The 9,339-nt window shown below is 45.9% G+C and overlaps 1 non-coding gene across 1 annotated transcript; it reads right to left on the bottom strand.

Moving 5' to 3' along the window:
* Positions 1–5,938: 5,938 nt before the first annotated feature.
* On the bottom strand, positions 5,939–6,011 carry Trnaa-cgc (transfer RNA alanine (anticodon CGC)). Its single transcript has one exon. It is a non-coding gene; the product is annotated as a tRNA-Ala (tRNA).
* Positions 6,012–9,339: the final 3,328 nt, after the last annotated feature.

Genomic DNA, 9,339 nt, shown 5'->3' with positions numbered 1-9,339 from the left:
AACTGGGAAGAAGAGGAACTTGTGGCACAAGTTGACTAGAAGAAGGGATCGGTTGGTAGGACACCTTCTGAGGCATCAAGGAATCAGCAATTTAGTATTGGAGGGAAGCGTGGAGGGTAAAAATCGTAGGAGACCAAGAGATGAATAAACTAAGCAGATTCAGAAGGATGTAGGTTGCAGTAGGTATTTCGAGATGAAAAAGCTTGCTCAGGATAGGGTAGCATGGAGAGCTGCAGCAAACCAGTCTCTTGAACTGAAGACTACAACAACAACATAGCAGGCTGTGCTCGACTGGATTTTTTTCCTATGACATCGGATGGTGGTGGTGCGTAAGGGTATTGTTTTAAGCTTGCCATGTATAGGCTTTTTTTAATTCACGTAGGGAAGTTTATCGCATCATTAGAGTTCCACTCTACCAAAACTACGGTTCGGTAGTTTCAGTACAACATAAATGATGCAGTAAATTGCACGATTACCGGTAGTACTGGTAAAGAAAGAAACATAAATTGATGTACGAGAGAGAAACGGAGAGTTAGAACAGCGTATCGTTGAGTGTTAGTCCGCTGAGTACTTTATATCCTTACAAAATATAAATAATAAAAATTACTTGATGGCGTAAATTCTGTGCTTTTAGGCAATCAAAACAGTTACTTTTGCGGTATTGCATGGCCTGTGGTGTTAAGAAGAATGATGAAATGTTCCTTCGGACATGCAATCTCATGTTTATCCCCCGATACCAGGCAGTGACTTTCAATTAAAATGTCCTCCCCTGCACAGGAAATACATGATGCGTGTACGAGAACAGGTTGTGACGCAGGAACGACGTATGGATGTTTACAGTGGCAGCGCTGCCGAAACGGTAGCTGAGTGAGTCCGGGCAGAGGGCCAGCTGCCATCTGCAACAAAAAAAACCTAGTGAAAAAATTGGAAATTTGTGGTAAGGTCCTATGGGACCAAAGTCCGACCCCGGTAGCTGAATGGTCAACGTGACGGATTGTCAATCCTCTGGGCCCGGGTTCGTTTACCGGCAGGGTCGGGGAATTTTCTCCGTCCAGGGACTGGGTGTTGTGCTGTCCTCATCATCATCCTATCATCCTCATCGACTTCAGGTCCACGAAGTGGACTCAAATTGAAACACCGGCACCCGGCGAATGGTCTGCCCGACGGGGGAAGGGGGGGGGGGGAGGGGAGGCCTAGCCATACGATTAATTTAAATAAATGGGACCAAACAGCAAAGGTCATCGGTCCTTAAGCTTACCCATAACTTAATCTAACTTAAACTAACTTACGCTAAGGACAACACACACACCCATGCCCGGGGGAGAACTCGAACCTCCGAGGGGGGCAGCCACGCGGACAGTGAAAAGGCGCCTGAGACCGCTCGGCTGCCCTGCGCGGCCAAACCTATTGAAGCATTCAACGATGAACCTAAAAGGGTATCATATGAAGTCCGCACAAACCAAATAAGAAAAACATTAGTTAGCAGAATGAACAAAAGAAAAAAGAAACGATAGCGTTATAGAACAGTAACGCGTTACATTCAATGACTTGATGGTTCAAATCTCGCTTTGATCTTCGTGTTTCCTTCTTTTTTTAGAACAGCGGCTAAGGTGACCGATCGCGTTAAGTGAGAAATCTGTGTTAGAGCCCCAGTCTGGGATAAATTTTCACTGTCGTTAATACCTTATACACCTGATACTTGTTCGTATTCGCAACTGTCAATACACTTTATGTGTTTGCTTTTCATGCAGGTGCAGTTCGCCTGCACAAACATAAAGAAATCTATATAATTATTGTTGCTATTTTGTGCTCAATAGAATGTTCTTTATCATGATCAAAGGCAAGGGTTTCCTGTTATTATTGATAAGTGCGAAACTTCTTTATGAATAATAGAAGCATGTTTTATATGAGCTCAACGACGTATTTTGTGATGTTTTTCTTTTGCTCTGGTTTTTTTATTTTACCTTTCTTTTGAGTAAATTGCGTTTTCTAGATACATATGGTACGTGTTTAGATTTTTACCACAGCATGCATTTGTTTCACGTTACAAATCAACAATTTTACGATAAAACCAGACTCAAACATTGACAGCTTCAATTTTGTTGTAACTACTGTTAATTCTGAAGTAACAGATACGAGTATACCAATGTAGAACAAAAATGTTCCACAAGTTACTTGGCTCTTTATATATACAATTTCTGAACGGTTCACCGCTTTACGCGCGACCGCTACGATCGCAGGTTCGAATCCTGCTTCGGGCATGGATGTGTGTGATGTCCTTAGGTTAGTTAGGTTTAAGTACTTCTAAGTTCTAGGGGACTGATGACCTCAGATGTTAAGTCCCATAGTGCTGAGAGCCATTTGCACCATTCACCGCTTTCAGTTTCTGGCGGAACCTAGTAAGAGACTGATTGCGTTAACAAACAAAGACATCGAAATGAAATAACGCCCGATAGGTGTGCAACACTCGTAACGTAGAGGTAACGGGGTTATGATTTTAAATGACCAAAGCTACTAGGAAAACTACATTATGATAGTCTACGATAGCCTATGACACTATTACAAATCTGATAACAACACATTTTAAGCAGGCAAGTGATGTTTTCTGAGTGTTGTCTTAAACTTGTGATGTATTGTCGTTAAAACTCGGGCAGGCAAGCCATTATTATCGAATTTCCTGCTAGCAGTTCTAGTGCATTGTGATTGAGTCTTAATTGCCTGATAACTTCAAATGTAGGCTGTTTTAGTATGTAAATATTGTAGTACGTTATGTGTGATCAACATTTCGTATATAGATAACTATGTTTTAAACTTAACCAAGCAAGCTATATTGGGAGCTGCAGTGTGTGACTTCGTTTTGTCGCTGGATATATAGCTGGCTGTGTTCATTTGTATTATTTTTCCTATGACTTTCTTTGGGCATTGTTTTAAATCTGCTATGTGTAGGTGTAGAGGATGTTATATTTGGTGACTATCTTCGGCTGTGTCACCAAAGTAGAAAGTTTAAATGTGGACCTGGGATGAGTGGTTGTCTTTTTTCTGCCACCTTTTTTTCGACAGCCATCTAGCTGTGTGTGAGGAACAAGATGCATATGCGATTTGACAATAGCAAGCACACACAAAATTACTTGTATGATTAATTTGGGGAAGCGAGTGGGTCGGCCTCTGTGGCCGAGCGGTTCTAGGCGTTTCAGTCCGGAACCGCGCTGCTGCTACGGTTGCAGGTTCGAATCCTGCCTCGGGCATGGATGTGTGTGATGTCCTTAGGTTAGTTAGGTTCAATTAGTTCTAAGTCTAGTGGACTGATGACCTCAGATGTTAAGTCCCATAGTGCTTAGAGCCATTTGAACCATTTTGAAAGCGAGTGGTCCTCATCATGGACAGACAGTCCCTTACTACAGGCAACGGCGTGTGGGTGACCACACGCACGTGCAATTACAGTTAGTTTGGAGGAGGAAAAGTAGGAGAGGTGACAGCTAATTAAGCTTATTAAAACGTCATAAACTGCAACAACAGTGGTATCGCTCTGCTACTCAGCTCTGCCTGCACCGCTCAGTCAGTATCAAAGTGAAGTCCTCAAATGTGTTCCTCAAGTTTTGGAAACAGATGAAACTCTGATGGAGGCAAGTCGGGACTGTACGTAGGACTATCGATGGCGGTGCACCCAAGGTGTCGGATTGTTGCAGATGCCGCAGCGCTCGTGTGTTCTGGCACAGTCGTGCTGAAGGAGAGGGTGCTCCATGTGTGGACAAAGTCGAATTCGAAACTGCTGTTCCTCACACACTGATATAGTTTCATCACTCACCGTCATGTCGCCCGTTACAGCTTGGAGGCTTCTGGTGGAAAAGGTCTGAAAATACCTATGCGTGAAGAATAAAGATGTGGAACGTTAACAACGTTTGTTTTATTCAAAAATCTTTAAGAGTTTTGACGTAGAAGATTCGGAGGCATTACTTTTCATCACGCTGCGATACTTCATTTTTGGTTACGTGAGGTATCTTCGACGCAGCGTGAAGAGTTTCAAACAGCAATAATACAGGGTGGAGAAAAAGAACATGAAAATAAGGTCACAGCAGGGTAAGGGTAATCTAACCTTTCCAAATATCCACAGGTCAGAAATGTACCACTGTAGGAACGCCGCCATAAGGCTAAGCGCAAATAGAGACAAGTGTAGCACGTGTGACGTGACACGACACTACAACGCGACGCGCACGTTCCGCACGTGTCGCGCTGGTCCAACGCATATTGCGATGCGTACACATACTTCGCACGCGCCGATTGACGACGCTCTGCGCTGACAGAGTGACTTTCTCAAATGATTTTACAGAAACTATTCAGTGAAAATATTTCATTTTTGCCTTACTTGTAGCGTTATATGTCAGCTTCGTGGCGAAGTGCCCATCATCTCGCTAATGATCATGCGTATTGTGATATATACTTTTTAGTAAGATACTATGCAACATTCAAAAAGTTTGCAGTGAAAAATAGGGGTCGCTGTGGTTTTGCGTTTGATGTGTATTACACCATATGTTGCGACTGCTACGGTCGCAGGTTCGAATCCTGCCTCGGGCATGGATGTGTGTGATATCCTTAGGTTAGTTAGGTTTAAGTAGTTCTAAGTTCTAGGGGACTGATGACCACAGATGTTAAGTCCCATAGTGCTCAGAACCATTTAAACCATTTTTTTGAACACCATATGTTACTGAGTATGAATTTTACCTAAAACATTGAATTTTTTGTTTAGTCTTGGGAGGAGGTCTCTACCTGTCTCCGATCTCGAGAGAATGGATATGTAGCGCATTCATTCCCGATCTCACACCCACGGGAACGAAATATTCTTACATCCCTCGTATCTCTAAACCGCTCGAAACGAGATTTTGGCGAATGATGACACACAAGGAGGAGAGTACTTTGCCAGTTCGTAAACGCACTGAACTTTCTTACCTATGAAAATACATCAGAAGTTGTACTTCCTATTTTATTTCTTTCATTCCAGTTACTGTAATTCTTTAATAGTTTCCTAGTATGAAAATAAACATGAAATTTCTTCTCTTATGTTACCACAAGCCGACACAATGAGGTTTTTCGTAAGATTTGAGCTCTCTGGTCGCCAATGACAGGCGACTCTTAAGTTACTGCTCTGACAACAATCACTTTAACTAGTAAACCTTCGACTTGACTACCTGCCACAAGGATCTGCAAAACTGATTTTGCCCTTTATGTGTTTTTGTTGTTGATAAGCTGCATTAGAGGTTGTCACAGTTATCAGAATCTAAATGAACTTGAATGCTGAAATGGATTAATGAAATGGTGGCCCTGTTATTATTTTTGTCAATTGTTGACTGATCATTTACAAAAATAATGGCACAAGTTTATTGATCAAAAATTGAACAAAAATACATGTTAAGTGTGATCGCAAGAAATAAAACATGATCTGACGGCAGCACAAATATGCAACAAATGGTTAACAACCCTATGTGGCAACTAGTTGGCAAAGACTAAGGTTTGTCTGGTTGCACTCTGAAATTATCCAACACTGAATAGACCTTGATGGATTTATATTACTCAGAAGTTACACTAGGTTGGTGCAACTGAGAACAAGTGGCGAGATTGTGATCCTGTTTGCCCTAACAATCCAGAGCAACAATACAACACCTATTCTCTCGATGTGTGGCGCTCTCAGATGCCGGCCATGGTTCAAGCGTCTCCAGAGCAGCGATGCGTGGCGCCGGGAATCCCTTATCGCGGGCGCGAAATATGCAAAGGAGGAGGAGGAGATTAGTGTTTAACGTCCCGTCGACAACGAGGTCATTAGAGACGGAGCGCAAGCTCGGGTGAGGGAAAGATGGGGAAGGAAATCGGCCGTGCCCTTTCAAAGGAACAATCCCGGCATTGGCCTGAAGCGATTTAGGGAAATCACGGAAAACCTAAATCAGGATGGCCGGAGACGGGATTGAACCGTCGTCCTCCCGAATGCGAGTCCAGTGTGCTAACCACTGCGCCACCTCGCCCGGTGAAATATGCAAAGTTGCTGCTGGCGATCTGTTAGACAGATCGCAATTACTCTCTAAGAGATCCTTGAAATCTCAGCAGATTTGAGTGTGTGATGCTCCCATTCACTAGTCATACCAAGGACCAAATTGACTCACTTATACAGCAGTGCGCACAAGGAGATCAAACATCAGAGCGGCAGACACGTCACAAATAAGATTGCCTACGCCACAGCGAATTGTCAGGGCTGACTGAGGTCTAAACTGTCGTACAGCAAAGTGCTCACCACAGGCTTCCCAATCAAGACCTGGTAGTGCAAAGTCACGCCCAGGACAAGTGCAACCCTCTCACAACAAAAGTCAAGACCCAAATCCTCTCCAGACCAGAGTATGAATCAGAAGACCCACTCCAGCCGGGAGTCTGAATCATGAAACCAAGTACTTCTGTTCTCACTTTCTGTCGAACTTTAGTAAACTTTACAAAAGGACTCCCGCAACAAACCTCACAAGGGTTTCATGCCAATCACAAGATCCCATGAGCTCCATGTCTCCCCTCTAACTCGTCTGCTCTAGTCATCTGCCAGCCCTAATCAAAGTTAACAATATTCTTCTCTTTTCAGGAGCAGTGACCAATCGATGACTGTCAAACTGCCATGCAGGGAGGAGGAGACGTCATGATCCCGACTTGTTTTCTTCCATGGCCACTTTAGGCAGTGCGCTCTTTTGAGTTTCCGTATAGCTCTACAATGAATAACACATTTACCTTGGAGATCATTACCTGGATGGCCTGAACATTATGCTGCATCTATCTAGGGGCTGTAGCTAAAGTAAGAGAAGTGCTTTTGTGTTCCAGAATAGATCACTTCAGAGCCACGTTCCTTCTAAAATTCTTTTGAAGGTCGAAGGTTTCCAAGAAAACTCTGTAGGCCGAAGGACAACACCACCCGATGGCTTCCTCGATAGCGACCAGCCCACGGTGAACATGGAAACTCAAGAATTTTTATGGTTGCCATCCCTGTTCACAAAGGGTGTTTACAACGCTGTCATAATGCGTTGGCTGGTGACCTAGGTTTCTCTCGTGAACCTGACTCCTGTTATGGCAAGAGGAGCCTAACAGGAAGGTCCAGGTAGGCCATTTTTCTACCTCTTAGGCCCAGCCTATTGTCTGCACATTTTGGGAAGAATTCTTTGGCTCAGCATTCTGTCCCAAGTCAGTGCTTCAAGATTTTCATTTCCCTAAAAGCTGCACATGGTTTGAAGCCACTAATGTCCACTACAACATTTACTGTTAAGTAAATAAACTGCCTGCTTTTACTCAACTCCAGAAAAATGCTGCTTGAAGGAGAGCCACCATAAAGATCCTGCTTGCATTAACAGTTAACGTGCTTCCATCAATGCATGCTCATGCTGATAACTTTCTGTCGTCTCAAAAATACGATGTCTTGGGTGAAATACTAACACTAAATTTTACCCTTGAATATGGAGAAAGTCCGCAGCTCGTGGTCTTGCGGTAGCGTCCTCGTTTCCCGCGCACAGGGTTCTGGGTTCGATCCTCGGCGGGATCAGGGATTTTTCCCTGCCTCGAGATGACTGGGTGTTGTTGTGTTGTCTTCATCATCATCATCATTCATCCCCATGACGGTCGGAGGAAGGCAATGGCAATCCACCTCCGCTACGACCTTGCCTATTAGGCGGCGTGGATCTCCCGCATCGTTCCCTACGCTCCTCGGAGTATGGGATCTCATCATCTTCACATGGAGAAAAGTGAGAGAGTGACTTGTCCTCTCTCATTGTAACTGTTCCTTGATATCCTGGATACTGACACTGGCATGGAGTTGACATCGAAGCTGGTACCACTCATGTTCTGTCATGGAAATACACTCCTGGAAATGGAAAAAAGAACACATTGACACCGGTGTGTCAGACCCACCATACTTGCTCCGGACACTGCGAGAGGGCTGTACAAGCAATGATCACACGCACGGCACAGCGGACACTCCAGGAACCGCGGTGTTGGCCGTCGAATGGCGCTAGCTGCGCAGCATTTGTGCACCGCCGCCGTCAGTGTCAGCCAGTTTGCCGTGGCATACGGAGCTCCATCGCAGTCTTTAACACTGGTAGCATGCCGCGACAGCGTGGACGTGAACCGTATGTGCAGTTGACGGACTTTGAGCGAGGGCGTATAGTGGGCATGCGGGAGGCCGGGTGGACGTACCGCCGAATTGCTCAACACGTGGGGCGTGAGGTCTCCACAGTACATCGATGTTGTCGCCAGTGGTCGGCGGAAGGTGCACGTGCCCGTCGACCTGGGACCGGACCGCAGCGACGCACGGATGAACGCCAAGACCGTAGGATCCTACGCAGTGCCGTAGGGGACCGCACCGCCACTTCCCAGCAAATTAGGGACACTGTTGCTCCTGGGGTATCGGCGAGGACCATTCGCAACCGTCTCCATGAAGCTGGGCTACGGTCCCCACACCGTTAGGCCGTCTTCCGCTCACGCCCCAACATCGTGCAGCCCGCCTCCAGTGGTGTCGCGACAGGCGTGAATGGAGGGACGAATGGAGACGTGTCGTCTTCAGCGATGAGAGTCGCTTCTGCCTTGGTGCCAATGATGGTCGTATGCGTGTTTGGCGCCGTGCAGTGAGCGCCAGTGAGCGCCACAATCAGGACTGCATACGACCGAGGCACACAGGGCCAACACCCGGCCTCATGGTGTGGGGAGCGATCTCCTACACTGGCCGTACACCACTGGTGATCGTCGAGGGGACACTGAATAGCGCACGGTACATCCAAACCGTCATCGAACCCATCGTTCTACCATTCCTAGACCGGCAAGTGAACTTGCTGTTCCAACAGGACAATGCACGTCCGCATGTATCCCGTGCCACCCAACGTGCTCTAGAAGGTGTAAGTCAACTACCCTGGCCAGCAAGATCTCCAGATCTGTCCCCCATTGAGCATGTTTGGGACTGGATGAAGCGTCGTCTCACGCGGTCTGCAAGTCCAGCACGAACGCTGGTCCAACTGAGGCGCCAGGTGGAAATGGCATGGCAAGCCGTTCCACAGGACTACATCCAGCATCTCTACGATCGTCTCCATGGGAGAATAGCAGCCTGCATTGCTGCGAAAGGTGGATATACACTGTACTAGTGCCGACATTGTGCATGCTCTGTTGCCTGTGTCTATGTGCCTGTGGTTCTGTCAGTGTGATCATGTGATGTATCTGACCCCAGGAATGTGTCAATAAAGTTTCCCCTTTCTGGGACAATGAATTCACGGTGTTCTTATTTCAATTTCCAGGAGTGTATATGGGGGCCTTGTTGGCCAGAAGAATATCTCATAGTCA

This window comes from Schistocerca nitens, chromosome 2, assembly GCF_023898315.1.
Source record: "Schistocerca nitens isolate TAMUIC-IGC-003100 chromosome 2, iqSchNite1.1, whole genome shotgun sequence".
NCBI lineage: Eukaryota > Metazoa > Arthropoda > Insecta > Orthoptera > Acrididae > Schistocerca > Schistocerca nitens.
Note: the sequence above shows the minus strand (reverse complement) of the source record. Positions and strands in the feature narration are given on the sequence as shown.